Source organism: Mus musculus, chromosome 11, assembly GCF_000001635.26.
Source record: "Mus musculus strain C57BL/6J chromosome 11, GRCm38.p6 C57BL/6J".
Lineage (NCBI taxonomy): Eukaryota > Metazoa > Chordata > Mammalia > Rodentia > Muridae > Mus > Mus musculus.
The window spans coordinates 22,845,001-22,869,347 of record NC_000077.6 but is presented as its reverse complement, the minus strand read 5'-3'; the positions used below and the strand labels follow the sequence as shown (position 1 = coordinate 22,869,347).

Genomic DNA, 24,347 nt, shown 5'->3' with positions numbered 1-24,347 from the left:
TCATAAAGGAATACATGAGGTTTCAGCAACACATGACTGTGATTCCTGCGTGTGCACACAGACTCTTGTGTATGGCATTAGTTTCTCCAGTTCCCTTCACTCGCTAGTGTAACCCCTCCTCTGAGCTGGCCCTGAAGCCAAGGACTGTACTAGAGCTGGGGAACGTTCATGCCTTGAACATAAGTAGCGTCTGGGAGTCAGGGGGCAAGGCAGCCTAGAGGGGCTGGTAACATGTTACTTTAGTGTTTCCAGTGATACAGGAAAAATTCCATGCAAAGGTCTTCCCTTTTGTTTTGCCAATTCTTTGGATTATACCCTTGTTGGTGAAGTTGGCAACCCCAGGTAAAGCTTCTTTTACCTGTCTGTCTGTGTCATCCTTGCGCAGGGGCCATGCTAATCTTCTCTGTATTGTTCCGATTTTAGTATATGGGCTGCCGAAGCGAGCACGACCTGTCTATCTGTAATTACTTCAACCGCCTTGGCTCTCCTCTTGTGTCAGCTGTGTTGAGAAGCTTGGCAGGAAGCATCTGGAGATGGAGAACTGGGTGGTCCTATGTGTATGGTTTGGGAAGTGCAGCAGATGCCAGGGCTTAGCAAACTCTCAGCTTGCTCAAGACTAATCCCGTGGATTTTCATTCTTGTGGGCATCACACCCCTGTGTCTGCGGGTTTGGATCCTGTTCCAAACTCAGGTGACACAGCCATCTTCCCTCTGTCCTTTAAAACCAGAGTAGCAGCTGACATTTGGAGGTACATGTTTTCTAAGGAAATTGGTGCGGGCTACGGAGATAATGGCGTTCTATTTCCCCAACATTCTTCAGTGTTGGTGGCCACAACTATCAACTAAGCCCCTCTCTGAGACAAATGTTCTTTGCTGAAGAGAACAACTTGCTTAAGGTCACGCTTGCATTACCGAGGGCAGCCATATCTAATGGCTAGCTGATGTAGGATTAAAAAGGGCTCATTCGCTCATCCAGCTTGGACCAACTCTGAGCCATCCCAGTCCCAGAGCTCTCTGAAACATCTGCTCAGGCCCCACGGCCACGATAGCACAGAAATTCAGTTTCTCTCTGCCTATTTCAGCTTCCCTTGGGCCAGGAATCTACCTGCAAGGCTCCATCTATCTGGGTCAGCAGAGCTCTGGCTGTGTTTGCAGAGGGTAGACTTGTCTCATGCCTTTTGCCAGTGATGGTCATAGGAGAGTCATATGATTCCACAACAGCAAAAGACATGGGAAGAAATGATAAGAAAACTATGTCGATAGTTTTCCTATGACATAAAAAAAGGTCGAGAAGAAGCTCTGAAGGACGAGTCTGAGGTAGCTGTGGAAAGCAAGCGGTGTAGGCAGAAAGCAAAGCTAAGAGAACAGCAAAGAAGCTGAACTGGAGCCACTAAATGCTAGGCCAGGGCCTGCCCCACCTGTGAGCTTCAGTCCTGTGGGATAAAATCCCCTAGAGAGTACAGGGGGAATTTACCACACAAATACTTAAAGATGGAGTTGCCTCTACAGTTTGTAACTTGTGCTGTAGCTCCAGCCTTGGTTTCTGGCCCTTTGAAAGCCTGTCCGCACCTTCTTCTTGTGTTTCCTGGGGACCCAAACTCTCCTTTCCTGGTTTTTGATGACCAGCCATATGTCTTTTGTAATTTAGCTAAATCACACTTCCCTATTTTTTTTCTATAAAATTATGGCATGGAGTCTAGAGACCCAAACTTGCACAATAATGTGCATACTGAGCTAGCTGGGAGGGATGCCGACTCTGAAAACCCACTCCCTAGGATGAACTTAGGCAAGAAGGGAAGGCAACAGTGACGGAGGCTTTCTGCACCTAGAGGAATAGGAGCTCAAGTTTAAATGTTTAGCTCAGGCAGAATATAACCTATGCCCTGCAACCCATAGCTTAATTAATCTGTGGCGGCCTGGGTTTGGCACTAAATTGCCTAAACTGAGAGGTGGGATGAGTGGTGAGGGTCACCCCTCCCCTGTCCTTCCTTTTCCCATTCTGAAGGATAATTTACAAACAGTGATATGTGTTATCATGCACACAGTTAGCTAACTTAAAGGGCTGTTATTTTTCATGGGAAAAGACTAGGAGAAGCCTGTGTGTGAATGTGGCGATTGTTGTCCCATGCGGTGGGGTCCCATGCGGTGGGGAGAATGTTATCCTCGGTTTCTTTCCACTTAATCCTGTCCTTATTCCAGAGGCAACTAGTGTTCTGATTTCTGTCAGCATAGAGGGACTGTACTTGCTCTTGAACTTAATATGTGATTCTTGTGTTTGGCTTTTTTCACTGTGTTGTTCTGTAACGTGAACATGTGCATAATCTTTCTTGCTCGAAGACTGTCTGAGCGTCCGATGCTCTCTCCTCCCCCTGACTACTGTCATGTTTGAGGGATCGCTGCCCTGTCCCCCTATGATTGTTTGCTGTGGGACAATCTTGCCATTTGAGTTTCAAGAGGCATGGGATCCTGATGACTGATACTCGGTTCCTCTGGGGGTCGTTATTGTTTTTCCCATCCCCATGATGCTGGTACCACTGGAATAAGGGCAGAAAGACCCGTGGGTCCAGGACAGAGGTTGAGACTGCCTCCCATTTGACTTGAAGATACTGTCTGTATTTTACCCTGTGAGGATGGTCCCACAGCAGAGGCAATGGAGCCCCAATGAGGCTCAGTCGTAAGGGACATCTCTCCTTCCTATGAACTCTTTGAGATAGGTTATTACCATTACCCTAGAAACATCAATTCCACAAAGTGGGATCTGAGTTTGGAATCACGATGTTTTACTAGTAGCAGTCAAGACTCAGACCTCTGCATCTGAGTTGGTTCATACATATGGTGGTTAGACCTCAATCCATAAATGTATTGTTCTTCTGCTATGTAAGACTTGCAGCCAGATGAACTTTCTCCAAAAGGGCCAACTAGAGTTGCCGATCAGTTGGTATTTTTCCTAAAGCGTTTTCTTTCTTCTTAACCAGGCAGCTTTGGCCTTGGGTAAAGGTTAGCAGATTTTTGCTACCCCCCTTGGAAATGGATGCTTTGTAACAGTTGTGTTTACAATTGAAATGGTTTCTAGACCCTGGGAGCTTTGCAAGAGATGATGCCAAAATCAGGCATTAAGCTCTCTAATAGGCCTGTGCTCCGATAATCATATTAACAGTGCTGCCTCAGGCTCCACACTGCAATTTTAGGCCTCTCTCCTTGAACATAATGTTTCGGCTGGATGATAATTATGAGTATGATTTTGCATTTCTTCTTACTGAGTGATCTATTTCCCAAATACGATGTTCTTAATAGGGACAGCCAGTTGCTCATACCCCTTCCAATGGCTGACCTTGTGCACCAAGGTCACAATATCGTGTGCAGACTAGATTTCACAAACCTGGGGATTCTGAGTTGTTAAAAACTGTGCACTATGGAGTCCCCCGGGGATCATGGCATTTGTTTCCAGCATCTGCACCTGGTGATGGGGCTTTCTGTTTTCCTCTGCTGCAAGTCACCCTGGGAGCAAATCATCTGTTTTAGAGCTGGTGATTCTAGCCTTCGACTTTCTTGTCCACCATTCAAGATAACATCTGCGGTACTAAGGTTTGTGGTTTCTGAAAAGTCTCTACTTTAGAGGCTTATTTTCCTCACTTGCCAGTTTCAAAGGACTCAAAATAGATTTCTAAGAATTCCACTGTCAAGATTCTACAGGTACAATCAATAATTAGTTCTTCACTCAATACAATTGTGTATAGTGTCCCACCCCCGAAACAGAGTAACAAACTATGGAAACACTGCTATCCTTTTAGAACAGCATTTCTGAACCTTCCTGATGCCATACCCTTTAACACAGTTCCTTACGTTCTGATGACCCCCAAGCATAAAGTTATTGTTGTTGCTACTTCGTAACTGAAATTTTGCTACTACTATGAATTGTGATTCTGTGTAATTGAAATATCTGTGTTTTCTGATGGTTTTAGTGATCCTAAGACCCTGTCAAAAGGTTGTTCAACTCCTATGAGTCATGACCCATTGATCTAAAACGACCTAAATTCACAACATATTTGAGTGTGGGAATTTTGGCTATTTATGCCAGCTATGAGTGTCCCTTAGCCATGCTGGGCCCCTTTCTATGCTTGCAGGTGAGAAGGCGAGAGGTACAAGTACCAACCAGGCCACAGGGCTAAGAGGCATGCCACTGAGGTCTTCATTACACAAAGGATCACATGAGCTGGGTCTGACACAACCAAGGAAGAAAAAGGTAGCTCTGAGCGGGTAGGTTTGTTGGGGGTCCTGGCCTGTGAGGCAAGGGCAGTCAAGAGGAAAGGAGGTACATGCAGCCCAGGGTGTTGGTTCTGTAGGTATGCTGTAGGCTAGCCAGAGGTACTGAGGCAAAATGCAGAGCTCAAAAACTAGGGAGAGGCAGCCCGACCTACTTGCTCAGGAGTTTCCGGTCTGTAGAGGCCAAACTACTAAGTGGGCACTAGGTACACAGTTCCTGTGTGCAAGATCGTCTTTGGTTTCCTCACCAAATGTGATGCAAGAGCCAACTCTGTGACACTCAGTATACAATGTGTCAATTTACTCTGTGGGCCAAGCTGTAAGTCCCCAGAGGGGCCAGGGATTCACAAAGTAGCAATAGGCCGAACAAATAGGGTCTAAAGAATGAAATTTCGGACCTAAGGTCTTTTCCCAGATCCATGTCACAGTGTGGTCAGACAGACAGAACAGGCCTGCCTGTAAGTGTTTTCTTCAGGCTAAGTAAGCAACCTGAGTGCCTGCCTTCCGCACTCCCCTCTCCAGGAAGCCTCCCAGGCTCCCCCAACCCTGGCTAATTGCTCCTTTTCTGCTCTCAGCTCTCCTATTGTAAGCGCCTAACAATTTAGCACTTAATCAGCCCAGCTGCGCATTCCTCTCTAATTGTTTTGGATGTGTTTGTCTGTCTCTGAAGCAAAATTATAATCTCCTCTGGGGCAGAGACTCAGTTTTTTAAAAGGCTATGAGAGAGCTGTGGGTGTATCCAGAGGCACATTGGGGGATAGGAACAAGGAAACTACTCACATTTATACAAAATTTCAACATTTGAAAAGTGCTTGCTTGTAATCTGTTCTTTACCATCGGAGACAGGTGCATTTTAACAGCTCCATTTTATAGACAGTGAAAATAAGATCAAGAAGTTAACAAATGCCTGGAAGAAGGTGACAGACATTGTAGGATAAGCTTAGCATTCAAGGTTCTGTGCTATAAAGGACCCACAGAGGCTTATTTGGAGGAGGAGGCTCACAGATGTCTTACCCTGATGGATATCGTGGAAAGGAAAAGTGATAGGGTATGGTCCTGTTTGCAGAGATTCAAAAAGAAACAACTGAGGCAGAATTCCACTGTGCCTCTTGTTCTTTTCATCTTCATTCCTCCAAAGATTGTTTATCGCTCCAGCATGTTGGGTCACAAAGTGCTCTGCCCTTCTGGTGCCTGACTATCCCTCCTGCTAAGTGGCTGAGCTCACATCCTTCCACGTGTCTCTGGGAAACTGCAGACTTCAGCAAGCGAAGTGAATGAAAGGCTGTCTCATCAGTCCAAGTGCCAGTCTGTGCCTGAGACTGTGCACCCATCCCAACAGCAGCTGCCACTCACAATCAAACACCTATTTTGCTTCTCCTGCGGGCCTGGGAGGTGACACTGCTGGCTCTCACCCATGTTCTCCAAGGACCCAGGGGCTGGATGAACCTTCTACCTGATCTCATTACTGTCCTATGTCTCCTGCACACACCCCCTTGAGAAGACTGACATCCAGCCATATTCCCTTCCCCTTTCTGGCGCTCCCCATCTTCTGATCTCCAGGGCAGCACTCTTAGAAATTTAGCTCCTGGCTCAATGTCTTCACAATGCATTCCTAATTCCTGCCCACATCCTAGATGGCTTCAGTCACACCAATGGTCCATGCATTAACCTTGACACTTAATAGCTCAGCGTTGGTATTAACACTCACTTCTAGGTGTTCACTTCTACCCTACTCCATCACTTTCTGGCTTACTGTGGCCCTAAAGTTCACCTCCGCACACCCAGATTTGAGACCTGACCTCCTTCCCTTATTGAGTGACTTGATGTCTTGTCCTTTCTCTCTGATCACCCGGCACTGTGGACCAGGTTCTTCTTTGCTCTTCTGCTCTAACAACTGGGAATTAATCCTGGGTCCTCTAAAAGAGCAACATGTGCTCTTAACAGTTGAGCCACCTCTCCAGGCCTCTGGTTATTTTTTTTTTTTTTGACTTTTCACAGTCAAATGAGTTGCCTAGACTCAGTGCCTTTCTATCATTCATATATATATATATATATATATATACACACATATATATATAATGCCTATCACATTTCTATCATTCATATATGTGTGTGATAGCTCTTGCTCTTATTTGCGTGGGATTTTTCTTCAATTTTTAAAAGTTAAAATATAATTATACAATTTCTCTCTTCCCTGTTCTTACTTTTTTTCATCTCTCATTTACTCCTTAGGCCATTCTTTGATCCACCAGTCATGACCTGCAAACATCCCAACATCATTCAAGCCACTAGAGCAAGCACATCACACATGGGTCTCTGCCATTTTAAGAGCTGTTGCCTCCTGCCTCCCCCACTGTGTCTGTTCCCTCTGCTGACTGACTTTTCTCCCTGCCTCACTACTGGTCATCCTGTCCCTCTGTGAGATAGCTCACCCTGTCCATGCCCCTCTTGATTTATCTACCCCTAAGTTCCCTTATACTATCTTATGGATTTCATTGCCGCAGGGCCACCAGTTACTCTAGTACTCAACTGCTCAAAAGGGCATCTCACAGGCGCCACACACCTGCCCTGGCCAAGCTGGAATCTTGGCAGGTTCCCCAATGCAGAAATGGCTATCTGCCTGGTTGAAGCTGTACCACTTAGGCACTTTCCAGAATTCCTCACCATCTGAGTGGCTAAGTCTTGTGGTGGTGTCCATTCTCTACTGCTGTATAGACCGACACCCCCTAGCTGTGCCCCTGCCCTATCCTTCATATGGCAGAGAACGACTTACCCACAATGCAAATTTTAGAATATAATTTCTACTTCAAATGTTTCATTGAATAAAATCCAAACTCTGCTTATTTCGATACCTTCCCCTTATAGCCAGAAGCAGCTGGGGTGTGTGTGGTTTTTTTTATTTTTATTTATTTATTTATTTTTGTTTGTTTGTTTTTTGTCAACTTGACACAAACTAGACTTATCTGGGAAGAGGAAACTCAACTGAGAAACGCCTTCATCAGATTGTCCACAGGTCTGTAGGTTTGTTTGTTCATTTGTTTGTTTTTTACATGTGGTGTGAGAGGGCCCAGCACACCCCAAGTAGAATAAGAAAGCAGGCTAAGCCAGTAAGCTGGGTTCCTCCATTGTCTCTGTGTCAGCTCTTTCCTCAGTTTCCCTTTATGAACTGTCGGCCAAACCAACCCTCTCTTCTTCAGCTGCTTTTGGTCATGGTGTTTTACCACAGCAATAGAAAAACTAAGCACTTTTCCTGGACTCCTCAAAATGGTCCTACCTTCTTACAGTTCTTTTGGTCTATATCTTAATTGTAATGAAATAGTTTTAATTTATTTAATTATTAAGCACTTCTTTGGTCGTCTGCGCCTGGGTTGGACAGCACATTTGTTGAATGTATTATCTCTGCCTTTCGATGATGAATCCCTCATAACCTAAGAGTAAGCAGGACAGCTAAGTGGGTGTGGAATCCAACACTTGAGTTATTTCCCCAAAGTCACACTGGAAGCTGGATGGAACATTTCCAGCTGCACTCAATGGCACCAAGGAGAAAACGCCTTTAAAAAAAAAAAAGACAAAAACAAAACTACATGGCCTGGGCAGCTTTTGGCAGCTCTGAAAGACTCAAGCTTTCTTTCCCTGTTGCTTGCCAGCTGACTTTACTCAAAACTTCTTGCCTAGCAATCCTTGAAAGCATGTCTGTGGCTTCGGAGAGCCATTTAAGGGGGAAATACAATAACAAAATGCCCACCAAGAATCCAGCTTTGTCTCGTCACAACGTTTAAATATCAATACGGCAGTCTGCAGTTAATCAAGTACACAGACCTAACTTCTAATTTGCTTCTTTTATTGGCTTTCTGAATTATAAATATAATCGTGGGAAAAAATTCCTCAGAGTCAAGAAAAGCATACAATTTCTCTTCCTTTCTTGTTCAGAGTGACAGTGGTTAACAGTTTATGTGAACATATAAAAATCCAAGTTGTTGTTGTTGTTTGGGAACGTAGTGACAAACATAAGAACAGATCGGTCTGCAGATTGTCAATCTTAACATTTCCAGAACCACTGACTCAGAATTCCTTCTTGTGGATGACCGTACACACGTGGCTCTGCGCTCAACCCAAACAACTCGCACTTACTTCTTTCTGCGGCTGTAAGTAAGACTTCGTGGTCTTGGTCGAGCTGGCTGAAATTCAATCTCCAGCGCTCGAAAGTCAATGGCATCCCTTTGACTAACTCCATCTGACAGCCTTCTGAAAAAAAAAAAAAAAAAAAAAAAAAGCAAACAGGTGTAGAGTGTTAACTTCTCAGTGTGATTATCTCCAGAGGGTCGACCGAAGGCCTTAGCAATAAGAATGGAGGGGAGAGGAAGCAGCTTCCAAGCGCGTCCCAGGTTGTGGGGACCAGGCTCTAGGTTCGGTGTTGAGGGCGTGCCGACTCGGCCGGCCCACCCAGCTCTACAAACTAGAGCAACTTCTCCATCCGGTCTCCCCGGCTTTTTCCTGGGCCTCACCTTGGCACGTAGCGCTCTGGGGAGCCTGGGGAGGCGCTGGGTTGGGGGTGGGGGACCGTTCCGGGTCCCGCGTGATCCATGCTTGGGTGTGGTTGGTGCTCAGTCCAGCGGCATCACGGGGGTTCAGCGTTCAGATGTCTTGCTAAGCCCAACTTCTGAAGTCGCCGAGCGAACTCCGCACCCAGCGCCTCCCGCATCTTGCATTCTTGACTTCCTGAGACCCGAGTGGAACCACGTGGAGACCTCATCGTGTCTTTGATGGCTTCATAACCTGAAGGTCCGAAGAGGCCAGATAGGCACCACCCTCAGGCCTTGGGCATCTATCTAGGTGGCTGCCGCTACTATGTACGCTGAGAGCAAAGGTCAGGTGCACTTGGGTTTCCCTCTTCTCACCTCCCCTCGTGGATCCCGCTCACAAGCCACTCGGAGCCGTCTAGACTTAGCTACATGCCAGTGCTGGCTGGCAAATTCTCACCAAGCGCCACGCCCTGGTAGCTGAAGAGTTTACACTAGACCCTGGATCTCAGCAGGGTTTGGGACTCAAGTCTCAGCTGTTTTTCTGGGGGAGGCTACTTCCTGGCGGAGCGGGGGAGACTGTAATCTTTGGACACCGCGCGCTCCAGTGAAGCCTTAGGTTTTCTCAGTGCTACGAGGGGCGGAGAGCTCGGGAAGGGCCCGGGGGCGCAGTCCCAGCGGGACCTGGGCGCCAACTGGCGGGAGGGTTCGAGTTCGGCCTTTCCCAAACTTGGGCCACGGGGCGGGAGCGCGGCCTTCCCGGCGGTGACGCGCGCGGTGGCGCGGCGTGTGATTGGAGAATCGGGCGGGGGCGGGACCGAAGGGACGCGGCAGGGGGCGGCGGTGCCAGGAGCCGGGGCCGAGAGTAAGGCTCAGCGGCCGCCGCGGCAACAAGTGCTGGAGCTGAGGCGAGCCGGAGCCGCCCAGACCCCGCCGGGCCGCCCGTCCGCGCATTGCGCATGGAGCGAGAGCGGCGGCGGTCGCGGGGCTGAGCCGCAAGAGCGGCTGGGACGTGGATGCGGCCGCGGTCTTCCGCCCCGCCCCGCCGAGCTGGAGGTGTCCCTAGACAAGGTAGGGCCGGGTGGGTGGGCACCGGCCCTGCATCCCCGCCCCGCCGCGCTAGTTCCGGCCGGTGTGGGCGCCCCGCGCTCTCGCCGCTCTTCTGTGGCTCCTGCGTTGTCTGCGCATACGTTCCATCGGGTTCCCCTCACCGCTCCCAGTCTCACTTTCCTGGCCTCCGCACATCATTTCCCTGGCCTCCTCACCTCCCGGATATCCTCACCGGTCTCCGTTCTCCTGTCCGGCTTCCTCACCTCCTGGTCCTTCTCCCCTCCTTTACAGCCTCCTCACCTTCTCCCCAGTCTCCCGGCCTCCACCTCCTTCCTGACCTTCTCACCTGCTCGACCTCCGCTCTTCCTGCACCCACAGGGAGAGGGCAGCGACACCCTGAGCCGCGCTGTACCCCGCGCACGAGGTGCGGGCCTGGGCGGCGGGGGAGCGTCGCGGGCGGTGTTCTGCCCCGCCCGCGCACTGCGCTGGTCTAGGGTGCCGCAGGGGCAGATCAGGTGTTTGTGAGCCGCTGGCTGCCGCTTTTCACCCCCATCCGCTGGCACTGTTATCTTCGGGTCCCCAAAGACTGGTTTCTGTGAAACTTCAGGAGAACCTTTCGCGTTGACCTCTAAAAAATATTCCACGCCGCCCGCGTTGAATGATTAACTAGACTCAGGACTGCCTGGGGAGCTGGCCCTGCGACTGGCAGGTGGGCGCACCTGAGGGGCTGGGACCCTTCTGGGGACGTAACACCTAGCACCTGCTCAAATGCACTCGCCTAGGGTCCTCTGAGCTCCCGGGTCTTGTGTGGGAAGGAAGCTCTGAAGACTCCTCTCTAGTGTCATAGTGCGTGCGAGGTCATCTTGAAAAGTAATGCACACTTGGGTAACCTGGGCTGGCCCCATGTTCGCTCCTGCCCCAAATACAGGGTGGCTGGCCTTCGCTCCCCTGCCCACTGTGGTCTCCCAACTTGACTGCTTCAAACGATTAAACCTGTTCTTCTGCCCCCTCCGCTCCCCGCCAAGCCGTAGCTTTTTCCAGGTTTCGAAGCCAATGGGTGAAAATGGGCTTCGTGTTATTACAGGTTCTTCCAGGGTACTTCTTTGTGCCTCGGAAAGTGATGGGATGGTTAATGAGAGGGCCACTGGACCTGAGTGGAGCTAGGAGGGCGGGACCGGGGCCCAGCCGTAGCGCACTTCTGTGGGGTTTGGACCGCGCACTTGATAGGGGACCGGCTCAGGGGCAGGCCGGTCACTTCCCTCCTGTTCTAGTCCAACTTCTGTTTCTTTTGAATAGAGATTATGAAAGCTGATGGAACCCCGGGGAGTTTTTACGCCGGTCCTAGAGCTCTTTATACGGTTAGGTTTTAAGACCAAAGAAGTGTGCGGGAGCCCTGTAGAACTCGCCCGAATAATTTCCGGCCTTTGCAGTGTGTACAGATATGTTTATCAGCAGATCTGCTTGGAACTCCTTTCTCGGCGTAGAATACTGCTTTCCCCACTCAGGACTCAGCCTGCCGTTCTTAATTTAGTGTTTTTGTGTAAATGTCGGATTCTCTGCTAAACTTAGGAGTCCATTCTAGAGGCTTGCTCTGCCACGTGCTGATAAATGACAATGTTTTTTTCCTTAAGAGGCTTGTATCCCCTATTTAGTTTCGGGAATGGGATACTTGGACAGTAAGATTGTTTTTAAGGACAAATAAGATGCTTAAGCGCTTATAGAGATCATAACGAAGTTCTTGGTGGCCTCAGCTTACCTTTGCCAAAAACCAGTCATCTGGTGGAACTGTTCAGATTTGTCAGATTTGTCCAGTCTGAAATCACCCAAGCTTGACCGACAGAGATAGTAGATTTTTAAGACCTAAGGGAGAGGTAGTCTTTGAGAGAAACATAATTTGTTTATGAATTGCTTTACCCCAAACCCATTGCTTTTGAAGGCCTGAGCACAGAGATGGTTTACGGTTTTGAAGATATACTTGCTTAAAAAAAAAATCGCATGGTGGTTCACACACCTTTAATCCCAGTACTCAGAGTCAGAGGCTGAGGATTGCCAGAGTTCAGAAGGCCAGCCTGGGTTACAAAGAAACCTTGTTTCAGAAAACCAAAAAACAATTTTAAAATAATTTGGATTTCCCTTGTTCTCACATAGTACAGTTAGGCTAAAAAGGGAAAGGGGAACCGATAATTTACTGTTGACTCTGCCCTATACTGTTGGTTCAAATGTGTGTGCTTGGTTTTTTAAGGGTTATATTAGGAAACAAGATCCAAACATTGTTGCTTAACCTAAAAATGATGCTGGTTGGTCTAAAAGGCTGGTCTAAAAGCTAATATTTGGTAATACGACCTGTTATAACACACAAATAGTGGTACATAAATTACCAAAACTCAGAAATTATCATAGAGGTCTTTTGGTCTTCTGTAATTGCTCTGGGGTCAAAAATCATTATGATCAGTTGTCTGACATTTTTTAGTGATTACGGATTAAATCGTGAATTGAATGAGGCTCGCTTCATTTGAAAGCTATAAGTATTACCTAACAACTGAAGTCGTCCAGTAAAGGAGATAGTGCATCGCTCCAGCTCACCTCACCTTGCCCTCCCTAGATGTAGCTCTGGCTGTCTCTTTTCCCTTTCTGGACGGAGTGGGCACTTGCTGAATATATTCAAATGGTAGGATGAATGTATTCCTCTCTGGAGAGGCAATTACTGTTTGTATAAGAGGTGTGCGCATGTGTGAGGTGAGGCTTTTTGAGAATTGATGTAATGATTTCATCATTAGCCACTGCTGGAGAAGTTTGCCAGTCTGAACAGAGCCTGAGTGGGAAGCATGAGGCACCAACTGTTTGTGGAGGATTTGTTCCTGGGGCAGCTACTACTGGAAACATTATTCCTACTGAGTTTTCTATTCCTTTCAACTGTATGTTGCCCCTTCTGTGAGTTTTTTGTTGTTGTTGTTGGTGGTGGTGGTGGTGTTGGGTTTTTTTTTTAACTCTTTTGCTGCCTGCTTTGTTTGCTTGATGTGGCTTAATTACTGTAACAAAATTCAAACTCTTTGAGAGCCAACATTGTATCTGATTACAATATAATGCACATTTTTAACATTTATGTAAGGTTAGGTGTCCACATTTCCTTATGTAAATGTAAGAAATTATTTGAAATTATTTTCTGTTTGTCTATAGACATTCCCTCCAGCAGGGCTTAATTTTTTTTAATTTTTTTTTATTTGGTAGGGAAATTCCCATTAGCCAAGCAATTGATACTTGCCACTTTCCATTGTTACATTTAAAACTAGGTTTGTGTAGAGCCTTCACTCTGGTGTAATAACAATGTATATTGCTTAGTAGCTGTTCATTTCTTTCCCTTTAAGAAACAAACTTATTAGTCATGGTGATCAGTTCTAGGACTATAGCAAGGCTCCCTGAGCTGTGCTAAGGTAAGATAGTTAGGAGCATGAACTTGGAGTCTGTTAGCTAAGCTTTTCCTTTTAGTTGATGAGGCACAGTGTGAGGTTCTGTTTATGTTACACAGTCAGACCCTGAGCTGTTTCACTAGGTTTCTGTGCTTCTTTTCTCTCTCTCTCTCTCTCTCTCTCTCTCTCTCTCTCTCTCTCTCTCTCTCTCTCAGATATATAAGTACACTGTAGCTGTCTTCAGACACACCGGAAGAGGGCATCAGATCTCATTACAGATGGTTTTGGGCCACCATGTGGTTGCTGGGATTTGAACTCAGGACCTCTGGAAGAGCAGTCAGTGCTCTTAACCACCGAGTCATCTCGCCAGCCCATCTCTGTCCCTTTTCTAAAGGTGCTCACCATAGATTGGTTTTCTCTATCCTGCAGTTAATTGGAATCTGCTGTAGCATATGTAGTGTTTTATAACCCGTGAGATTTGAAAGCTGGATTTGCCCCTAGCTGTGTGATGGTGGGTAAGTTGCTTGGTCTCCCTGAACCTCAGTTTTATCAATGTGAGATGATAGGAAAATTAAAGTGAATGATACCTGGGCTGCTGAGATTCTCAGTGAGTTTGGGGGTACCTATCATCAAGCCTGACGTGGACTTTATGAGTATGGTGGAAGGAGAGAAGCAATTCCCACTTGTTTTCCTCTGACCTCTGCTTTTGTTTCATGACTGGTGCTCACAAGCATGTGCTCATACATGCACATTTAATAAAACACCAGTACCTGAGATGCTGATAGCTAAAGGAATTGTATTTTTGGTTTAAATAATCTACGTCATTATAAAAAAGCTAATAAGTCTTGTTTTGAATCAGTCTTTTCTTGTTGTTGTTTTTTGTCTTTTCTTTTTTCGAGACAGGGTTTCGCTGTATAGCTCTGGCTGTCCTGGAACTCACTTTGTAGACCAGGCTGGCCTCAAACTCAGAAATCCGTCTGCCTCTGCCTCCCAAGTGCTGGGATTAAAGGCGTGCGCCACCACACCGATCATTTTGAGACAGTCTTAAACACCCTCTCCACCCTGGCTCCCTGGTACTCAGGATGTAAATCAGGCTGATCCTCAAACTCAGACCCACCTGCCTCTGCCTCCCTAGTCCTGGTGCACCTCCCCATGCCTAGCAAATGTTGGTCTTGCTCTGTGGCATTTAGTTGAAATAAGCTGTGTCTTTAAAGTTGATGACCTCCTATTCTTTTTTCATTGATTTATCTCTGAGGGGCCACACTTGGCTATCTCACCCGGAGCTGTTTGGGCACCTGGCTGGTATGAGCTAGCTTGTAACAGGTGAGGTGATAGAGTTCCCGAGGAGCCGTGACTAAGCACTCAGGTGCTCAGACGGCCTTTACCACTTCATGTTTTGTGAGTGAATTATTCCAAAAGTGAGAGCACATTGCAGTTGCTTTAATTGCATGCTTCACTCTGACTGGTTAAACCACCCTCATGTGTTAATGGACATGTCTCATTCTTGGTTTTGTTTTGTTTTGTTTTGTCTGAGACAGGGTTTCTCTGTGTAGCCCTGACTGTCCTGGAACTCACTCTGTAGACCGGACTGGCCTGGAACCCAGAAATCCGCCTGCCTCTGCCTCCCGCCACCACTGCCTAGCACATGTCTCATTCTTAACTGCATCTTGGATGATTGATACTTCACTCTTTTGCTTTGTTTTTTATTTTCTCCTAAAAGGATCTTTTTATTTACATTTACTTAGAAACAGTATTCAAGATATCTTAAAGGGAAATGCCTTTGGTTGCACGGCAAGTTAAGGATAACCTCCTGTCACTGACTTCATTTGTCCCCTTCGAAGGGCTCACCTCTGCATTTTCCAGCACTTCTGGAATAACCAGGAAAAGCATATTGTTGCTGCATTAGGTGACATTGACACTTGTGGATCTGCCTTAGAGGGTGCTAGCAAATGATAGATAGCAAGTCTTTGAAAGCCTAGGCCTGAGACTGTCCACATAGAAGCTGGCACATTGTTTGAGAAGTGATGGCTGCTTGTGGCAGCTGTGTTTGCAGGCAGATTGCTATGGTCTGGGTCCCCTTTGTCCTATTGGGTCTGGAGTGTTTCCACACACGGTTACAGCATATGTTGGGAGCAGACAAGAAAGGCTTCCTGAGGAAGTGGCATTGAGACTTCACCTCACAATGATGAATGAAAAATGCTTCAAAAGGAGAAAGCAGTTGGAGGGCCGAGGACACAGCAAGAGGCTCAAGCATGCAAGGTCAGAGGAATACCCTCTCCACACCCCAGCTTTGGAGAACAGGGGAGGTGACCAACCTTAGTGACCATGTAGAGACAGGAGGTAGTAGAGAGCCATTGAATGATTTTGCAGTTGTTGAAGAAATGAGCATGAGGTGGAGAGGAGGCACACTGGGAGGCTGGTGTAGTTTGTGATCTGCAGACTGCCTGCTTCCTGTTATTCTGCATATGTGGTCTCACAAGCTGGAGGGATCCTTTAAAAATGGAAATATCTGGAGGTCACTTCTCTGGGCTGACTCCTCCTGTTTCTGTTGAAATGTATTGACAGTTCTGGGGTCTACTAGAATATCTACCTCTGTTCTTCTCTCCCTCCCATTACCATCCTGCCCTTTGGCTCTTGTGCCTACCACTCCCCTTAGGGGTGCTGGTGCTGCCTTGCTGTCCCTGGCCATCAGTGTTAGCTTGTTCCCCAGCCTCTGTCTGTTTTAGGCATGTTGGTATTTGTCCGAGTACCTCATTGGTTTTAGAAAGGGAAAGTTGAGGGTCCCGGGAGTGGTCCAGGGTTAAAGTGTACGTTTCATTTGACAGATTCTAGAGGTGGGAAAAAACCGACTCTGTGAGGGGGTGGCATTTGGAAACATAAAGGCAGACGTGGGGAAGTGTGAACCTCAGGCAGATCTGACTGGGTAGAGTTTGGGGTGGTGTCTAAGAGAGACCCAGGGACCAGAGTGTCTGCTAAGGGAAAGCCCAGCAGCAGAGTTGGCCCAGCTCTACCTAAGGGACTGCCATTTGTCCCCATCTTGAGGACTCTGCCTAGGATCCAAAGCTGCCAGTCAGGAGAAAGAGGAGGAGAGTGGTGCTGAAATCATGGTAAGCTGTGTTGGGCTGTAAGTAAGTAGAATGCAAGAACTATGACAGTCTAGCTGGGAAGGGGGTTGTTTGGGAAGGTCAGCGTAGGGCTAGCAGCACCAGCAAGGAGAGCATGTCTGTGACCACCAGAGAGGGCAGAAATTGAGGCCACTGCTTGACCCTGGCCCTAGGGGCCTGTGTCTGCTGTTACTGGAGTGGGACTCTAGGGCAGTAGCCTTGGGGTGGGTAGCATGGCCAACCAGGCCAGTAGAGATTTTATTGATGGTGGTTTTTGACTCTGGGGCTGATGACGAGCATCTTGGTAACTATGGCAACTGGTTAAGGGCAGTATTTCCTGCCCTTCTTGGGAGGGAAAAACAACCAAATAAAACCTTAGGGTTGGCTGGTGAGTATAACTTTCATCCCAGCTCTGAGCAACAGAGGCAAGAAGATCTCTGAGTTTTAGTCCAGCCTGGTCTGCTTGAGACTGTCTTCAGGCTCTCTGAGACCACATTCACACATGGGTTGAACGCATGCTCCAAGTCTGTTCTGTGAAGGTCCTGACATTTTAGGAAGATTCTGTGACCCGTGAACTCCACACTTAAGAGTTCATGTTGAGGATTTTAAGAAATTGCTCTTTGGAATGCACTACATGTGTGTGTGTGTGTGTGTGTGAGAGAGAGAGAGAGAGAGAGAGAGAGAGACAGACAGACAGACAGACCGACAGACGTCTGTCTTGTCCATCCCTGGCTTTTAAGTGCCTGTGCCCTTAAATGAATCCTTTAGGTCTGCTTTAGGTCTGGCCTTAGATTGTCAAGGGAAGCCCAGTGACATTTAAAAATCGAATTATTTGAGTTATTTGTCTAATACAAAAAAAGATCAAAGTGAGTTTATAAACAGATGCTTCCCTCTTAATCTTGGAGCTCTGTAGTGGAAAATTCAACCAAAGATGGGAAATATTTAGAAAAAACAGAAAAAAAAAAACCCCAAACAATAGAAAATGATACAATAAAAGTAACACAAGTTAAAGATACAATGTGACTCTAGCCCTTCACTGTGCTAGTGTGGCAGGCTCTGTAGCACAAGCTGAGTGCCCAGCCATGTTTCAGAGGCATCTTTCTGAGGCCTTGATAGGTACCAGTTGTACCTTGTTTGCTTTGCTTGTTTAAATGAGAGGCAACCATTTTACTATTCTTTGCCACATAAGGAATTACCTCTCTTCAAATGAACTTAAAATATCTCCTATTTTTAACTAAAAATATACTCCTATTTTTAACCGAGTGTTTTCTTTTGAGTTTTTGTTCTCAAGGTTCTGTTGGGTCTTCTGTTAAAAAGGAAAAAAAAAAAAACTCTTTATAATGGAAATTTTCAAATCCGGTAATGTGTTGAAGCCTCGGGCAATCCTGTTCTTGCCCCACCCTACCCATATCCTGTCTGCTGCAGGCTCTAAGCCGAGGGGAGAGGGAAGTGTCCTGGGTAGGGTGAGGCAGATAAATCCCTTCAGCCCTAGAGGGTGGATTGCTGCAGCCCTAGTTCCTATAATAGTAGTACATGCTGGGATTTAGTACTGAGGTGATGGGAATTACTTATTCAAAGAGACTGGGTTTCCAGTCAGTTCCTCAGTGTGCCCATATATTGAATGAATACTAATTTTTCTTGGTGAGTGGCCAGAGAAAGATACATTACTATTTTGAAGGTAAATGTGTTTTAAATCTATGTGCAAATATTTTAAAATTGTAGCCAAGACAGTCCGCAGATACTGTTCAGTAAATTGAAGTCTAAACAACATCCAAGAGGGTAGAGAGGAATTGGAAGTGAGGCCTGAGGGAAAGGGTGGCTTGTTTGTGTCACCCCAGAGCCAGATGTCCTAGGAATAGTCTGGGAGGAGATGGATGGATGGACTCTTACCATAGGGCAGAGGCGACTGGATGCATGGGAAGAGTGATACTTGGTTCTTATTGGTGGGGTGCTAGGGGGGCATCCATCTTTTAGGGCTCTTGAGGTGTGGCATGTAGTCTGCCTCTCTCTGGGCTCAGAGCCAGTCTCAGCTTTCCTGGAGCCATTCTGTTTGGCAAACAGACCTGGGAGGAGAGGTACATTGAGGGGACTAGATCTTCTCTTCTTTTAGAGGGGTGGGCTGCTCTGTGTGGGGCACTAAGAATCAGGAGGTGATTGTACAGTTCCCACAGAGAGCAGGGACTGAGCCTGGCCCTTCATGGATGGGGTAGAACTAAGAAGCAAGAGACCCGTCAAAGGCATTGACAGTAGCACTTCTGGATGGAGGGGGGTCAAGTCCCTGAGAGTGCTCGATGGGATGACTGTCTTCCCTCCATGCCTCTACTCCATACTGCTTCTTGCTGCCTCCTGCTTCTCTCAGAAGTCAGAACCTCAGCCAAGTTTCTGGCCTTAGGGGCCAGTTTCTCCCTAAAGTGAGGGAGGAGACTTGGTAACCATTTTCCTGGCTTATGCATTCTGTGGGCCCTTGATTAGACCTACAGCTGGAAGGAGCACAATGAGGATGTAGGAGTGCCATTTGTTATTTACAATTTTCTACCTAAAGAAAATCTGGGCTAAAATTAACACACCAAGTAATGAGTTCCGTTATCTTTGTCTGTTTTGCCTTGCTAAGTGTGGAGCCCAAGTTCTGGATATTCTAGGCATGTGCTCTGCTACTGCATTGCACCACCAGGCTCTGCTGTGGTTTCCGTGCCCAGGGCTTTGTTTGACCCACACTGACCTTGGATCTACTGTGTAGTGAAGAACTTCTGTTCTTCCAGTTTCTACTCCTAATGCGACCATAAGCATGTGTGGTGCTAAGGATCAAATCCAGGGCTTCTGGCAGCCTAGGCAAGCACTCATCTAGCTGGGTCACATTCCCAGTTCTCACGCCTGTTTGTAGAAGAGTCAGGTAGCTGTCCTTTAAGAGACTGTAATACAGTAAGTCTAGGAGTTGTGGAGTCTCAGGCTGTGGTCTCTTATTTCCCTTGGTGTCTTCTTCACAGTAATCAAGGACGTGTTCTCTTTTGGGAAAATTTGTTACTGGAAGCCTCTGTCCTAACAGCGGAGAAGTTGAAACTTCCCAAAGCAATTTATTAGGTTACTTAAAATAAACACGGTGTTTGAGATACTCTCGAACTTTATTTCATAGAGCATAGGAATTACCAAATATAGTTAGTTAGAATTGAGAAAGACAGAGTTTGCCCATAGAGTATGTGCTGAGAATAGCTTAGGTTTGTGTTGTTTGTGTGTTTGCTTTAAGGCGGTCTTGTTGGGTAGTCCAGATGTCTTCATACATACTTGTGATTCTCCTGACTCCCCAAGTGATGGGATTATAGGACTATGACACCAGGTCTAACTTTACATAGGTGATTTAAAATTTTTATTTTTAAATTTTTTACTTTGTGTGTGTGCGTGCCACATATGTGTGTGCCCATTGAGGCCAGAAGGCCTGGAGCTGAAGGTACATACAATGTAGCTAAGCCTCTCATGAGATGCTGGGAACTGAACTTGGGTTCTTAGAAGAACAGCCAGTGTTCTTAACCACTGAACCATCTCTCTATCCCTTAATTGAAATTTTTTAGAAGATTTACTTTTAAGTAAGTGTGTGTGTGTGTGTGTGTGTGTGTGTGTGTGTACGTACATACATACACATTTGCTCCTAGGGGTTAAAGAGGACATCAGAGCCCTTGGAGCACACTATGGTCATGATCATTCTAATAGTTACTTAAAGTTTGTCTTCTAACTGTTTTAACTGGCTTTTACTGTATGAATCTATAGAAATGGGTACCCAGCCCCCAGCCTACCTTTACACCAAGATTACCAAGCCAAGATCAGTGGCCTGCTTATTTCCAGAAGCAATTACACCCTTTATATAATGGGATTCTGTTTCTAGTCCAGTACTGTAATCTATGTTTGTGCATTTTTATTAATTTTTAATTGCCTTCTTCCTCCCTTTCCCCATCCCTTGGGCCTGTGTTTGTTTATAGACCTACTTAGTTGTGACTGTTTCCTGAGAGTGTTCTCAGGTAGCTCCACTGTCTTGAGGATGGTACTGGGTAATGTTGTCCTAGTATTAGCAAGTGGGGTATTAAGGAGAAAAGGTTTTTGACAAAACTCACCGTAAAAGAACTGGCAAGTAGCCAGCCAAGGACTAGAGGAGAAATGGTGGCTCATGTATGAATCTATCCAAGGATGATTGTCGCAAGCACTGTTAGAGACTTGATCAGAAAGCGGAAGCTTCCCTAAAAGCTGGGCGTGGTTGGCTGCACCTGCTTGCTACCTCAGCACACTTGGGAGGTAAGTCATGAGGACCAGGACCTCAGGGTTGCCCTTGAGGAAATTGCCCCTGTGTAGGAAATTCACGACCCCTGGTTGAAGACCCAGCCTGAAAAAACGGCAGAAAAGTCTTCCCTTTCTGTCCCCCTGCTTCCTCCTCTGCCCCTGGAGCCCTGTGAGTTTCTTGTCCTCAGCTTTGTTGTCTGTGGAGTGTCAGACTGATTAGAAATAAGAGTTCTGTTGTCCTGTCACACATGTCGTTAGAGAGTGATAAGTCAGATAAATGTGCAGGAGATGCCAAAGGCAGAAGTAATAAAGCTGCCCCAAAGTGGGTGAGGGGAACAAGAGGTTCAACTTCATGGAGCTTTTTCGTTTACTTTGTTACTGAACTAGAATTAATAGACTGTGGAAAAAGACCTTGTCACCAATGATAATTCTCCCTGAAGGTTGACAGTGACATGTTGGTTCTCCCTGTGGGTGACCTCAGCATAGTGAGGCCCTTGCCTCTGGGGACTTTGGTTTTCCTCTGTAAATAAGGAAATCTATATGGTTGCCTGGATTAGAAATCTGTTTCCTTCTGCAGTTGGGCTGCAATCCCGTGGGAAGGCATGTGTGTGTTGTTGAGTGAACAGTTGAGTGCAGTTGTACCTGGTGCTCTACCCGATTGCCTTTTCTGTCTCTGATAGGTTGGTTGCAGGGCAGGGGAGCCTGGGTTGTGGTACTGTTCCCTTCTGTCAGGTTCTGCTACTGGAGGGAGTGGAAGGCTAAAAGTTCTAACAGGATTGCATGAACATGTTTGTGGCGGGGCTAGTTTGAGCCTTTGCCAATCTTTCATTCTGTAGTGGGAATAAGTAACTAATCAAGAGTAACTCGTGAGTCATAAAACACCCAGGGGATTCCAGCCATGGCCTGAATGGTGCTTGTTACCAGACCAGCATTGCTTCAGTACCTCGTTGACCATTTGCTATGGGTCATTTCTTTCTCAATTTGATTTTTTTTTTTTTTTGCTTTTGTTTTATAAAAATCTCAGTCCTTGGTTTTTCTGAGAATTGTTTTATGCCCCTTCAAGTGTCAACAAATGCTGTGATTTAAAGACTGCTCTTCATTAGAGGTGCTCTGTCCTCTTTGATGTTGATGGTGATACACAGCACAGGAGCACAGGCTCTAGGTCTGGTTCAAAGGTCAAAGCTCAATCCTACTGGGATTAGCTCTCCACAGCTTAATTGCTTTATACTTGGGAGCTGGTTGTGAACGGTAAATGACATGAGAATATCTGGACAGAGTGCTGGGCAAAGGACAGAGTAGGAAACTCGGGAAAGAAGCCCATGAGAAGATGATAAATGAGAAAACCAAGACATGTTCTTTTCTGGTGGCGTGAAGAAGAGTGTCCGAGGGAGGTCAGAGGATGACCTTGTGTTTCTGGGTATGCAGTGGCAGAGGCCAGTCTGACCTCTCTCTGGTGGGTGAGGTCACAGTACTTCCATGCTAAATGACTTTGAAAGCATGTGTCTTCTTTGCCATTTTACTAAAATATTCAGATGGTTGGAAAAGTTAGGTGGCACACTGTCACGTTTTCCGTTAGAGGGGTCGACAGGAGAGAAACAGTCCTGTGTAGTCGGAGATAAGCAGAGCCTGGTGGAGGCAAACCATCTGTGCTTTCCAGAAGACATGCCTCAGTGAACCCCAAAGCCAACTGCATTTTTTTAAAAAAAAGAAAGTAATAATTATCTTTATCTGTTTATTTTGTATACACTTTCAGCTAATGCTACAGGGGAAAATGTTAGAAACCATTCCTATGGTAGAGCTAGGCAGAGATAGTAATGCATCAAATGCTTTAAGCAGGGGCAAAGACAATGAAACATTGTAACTGTACCTGCATGCCAACTGCATTTATACTCACCATAGACTGTTTCTTGTTTGTATGTGATGCAGCCTATCTGTTTTCACTTTTAAGCAGAGGTGTGAAAGAAAACATGTAATCTGTCTGGCAGCCCAGCCCAGCACCAGCAGTCAGTTTCTAACTAGGAGAACCCCTGCATCCACCAGCCCCATGCACTCCCGTGGTGGTGGCTCCAGAGCCATCTGTCTGCTTTGCCTTCCCACCCCAGTTCTTGTGCACCCTGCCACTCGCCATACTTCCAGAATTAGCCCTGCTATACAACCCCCTCAGGTCCTGTCTTGGCCCCTGCTGTCAGTTAAAGCTGTGCCATTAATTGCCTCTGCTTATTTCACTGGGGGCTCTTCTTTGGTGACCTCTCCCCTTAACTCCAGGTTAAAGGGACAATAGTATGGTTAGAGGTGCCTTTGGGTTGATGGCACAGAGACTGTCAGCTTGCACTGGCTCATTGGTTACCACTTCTGCTGCAGATGCACCTGCTGTTGCCTGACCTCTGAAAATGGATCTGGGCCGTTAGCTATTTCTCTTCACTCTCTGTAGGTTGAAGGTTTCTGTTCTGCTGGTAGGATAAAGAGGTTTTCTTTCTTGGGCTCTTGTCTATGAATTGTAAACGGGTGGGGTTGCTTTTCTCGAGCTCCTTGACGCCAGGCACAGCCCTTCTCCCCCCCCAGTGAGAAAGCCATCTAAGCAGCTGTGCCCTGAGCTGCACTGGTCTGGTCCCTGTAGTAACTTAGAATTCTCCTGAAGAGGGAAGGCCTGTCAGTTCCTGGCTCCAACAATATTGTGATGTTTTCTGAGATTTCCGCTCAGGATGGACACTGATCACTATTTCTGAAGCTCAGGTCCCCGAACTCCAGAGAGTCTATGCTCCCTGTTCCCTTCAGTAATAATAGGTTGAGGCCGACTTACGGAATATAAATACTTATATGTAATTCACCAGCCCACAGTCACCAGCGTAAGTGACTTTCCCATTTTTTTTTTCAGGAAAAGGTTATATGTATTTATTGGTCTAGCTTCTACTTTATCTTCACTGCTTTCAGTGACTTTGTCAGATGCCTATGTGTAGGCCTCGCTGACAGGATATGAGGGTGAGCTCGTGTTCCATGGGGGCCCTGAGCTTCAGCTCCAGGAGTCCTGTGGGAAGATGTCCTGTGAGGATACATACAAGAGGCGCTTGACTTGGGTAGCTTCATGTGCAGGGGACTGATCAATGTGGGAGTTGGGCGTTGTAGTGAGCAGCAAAAAAGAAGCCAAAGAGAAAATTCTGGGTTTTCCCCCATGCCCAGGACCAGAGAAAACCGTGTCTGTTAGACATTCTGAAACTGTTCAGTTTCAAGAGTTACAAGTGTTAATCTCTGTGTCCTTCTTTTGGAGGTTCAGTGGGTGGATGAAAATGTCTTAGTCAGTGAAGAACAAAACTGGAGAAATGTGCTGTATTTAGTATTTGGTGCCAGAAGCAGGAGCCCCAGAGGAGAGCTGTTGAATGATGTGGTGTTGAAGACAAGAAGCTGGTCTGCAGATTGTTATCAGGCTATTTTACACTGAAGAACAGGCTTTGAGAGGTCAAATAAATAGTAGTTGAGCTGATTATCGGATGGAAGATGTTGGAAGATGTCAGACTGGTTTTCAGCCTGAACAGTGGGTCTAAGCTATCTTATCTGCTAGCCCTGGGTGGTTTTTTTTTTTTTTTTAAAGTTTTTTTTTTTTTTTTTTTTTTTTTTTTTTTTTGTGGTTTTGTTTTGTTTTGTTTTTGAGACAAAGTTTCTCTGTGAAGCCCTGGCCATCTCCATAGATCAGGCTGGCCTTGAGCTCAGAGATCTGCCTGCCTTTGCCTCTCAAGGGCTGGGAT

At 46.5% G+C, this 24,347-nt stretch overlaps 1 protein-coding gene and 1 non-coding gene across 3 annotated transcripts in view; one reads left to right on the top strand and one right to left on the bottom strand.

Moving 5' to 3' along the window:
- Window positions 1-343: 343 nt before the first annotated feature.
- Gm24917 lies at window positions 344-447 on the bottom strand. Its single transcript, XR_003949881.1, has one exon. It is a non-coding gene; the product is annotated as a U6 spliceosomal RNA (small nuclear RNA).
- An 8,564-nt stretch (window positions 448-9,011) lies between these two features.
- B3gnt2 (UDP-GlcNAc:betaGal beta-1,3-N-acetylglucosaminyltransferase 2) overlaps window positions 9,012-24,347 on the top strand; it is a 25,598-nt gene continuing 10,262 nt past the window's right edge. Inside the window, exon 1 of one of the 2 annotated variants that reach the window (NM_001169114.1) lies at window positions 9,012-9,130. The gene's annotated coding sequence lies outside the window, so the exon portion shown is untranslated. Of the gene's footprint in view, window positions 9,131-9,612; window positions 9,855-24,347 lie in introns of those variants that run through there. The other variant, NM_016888.5, reaches the window with a different exon arrangement.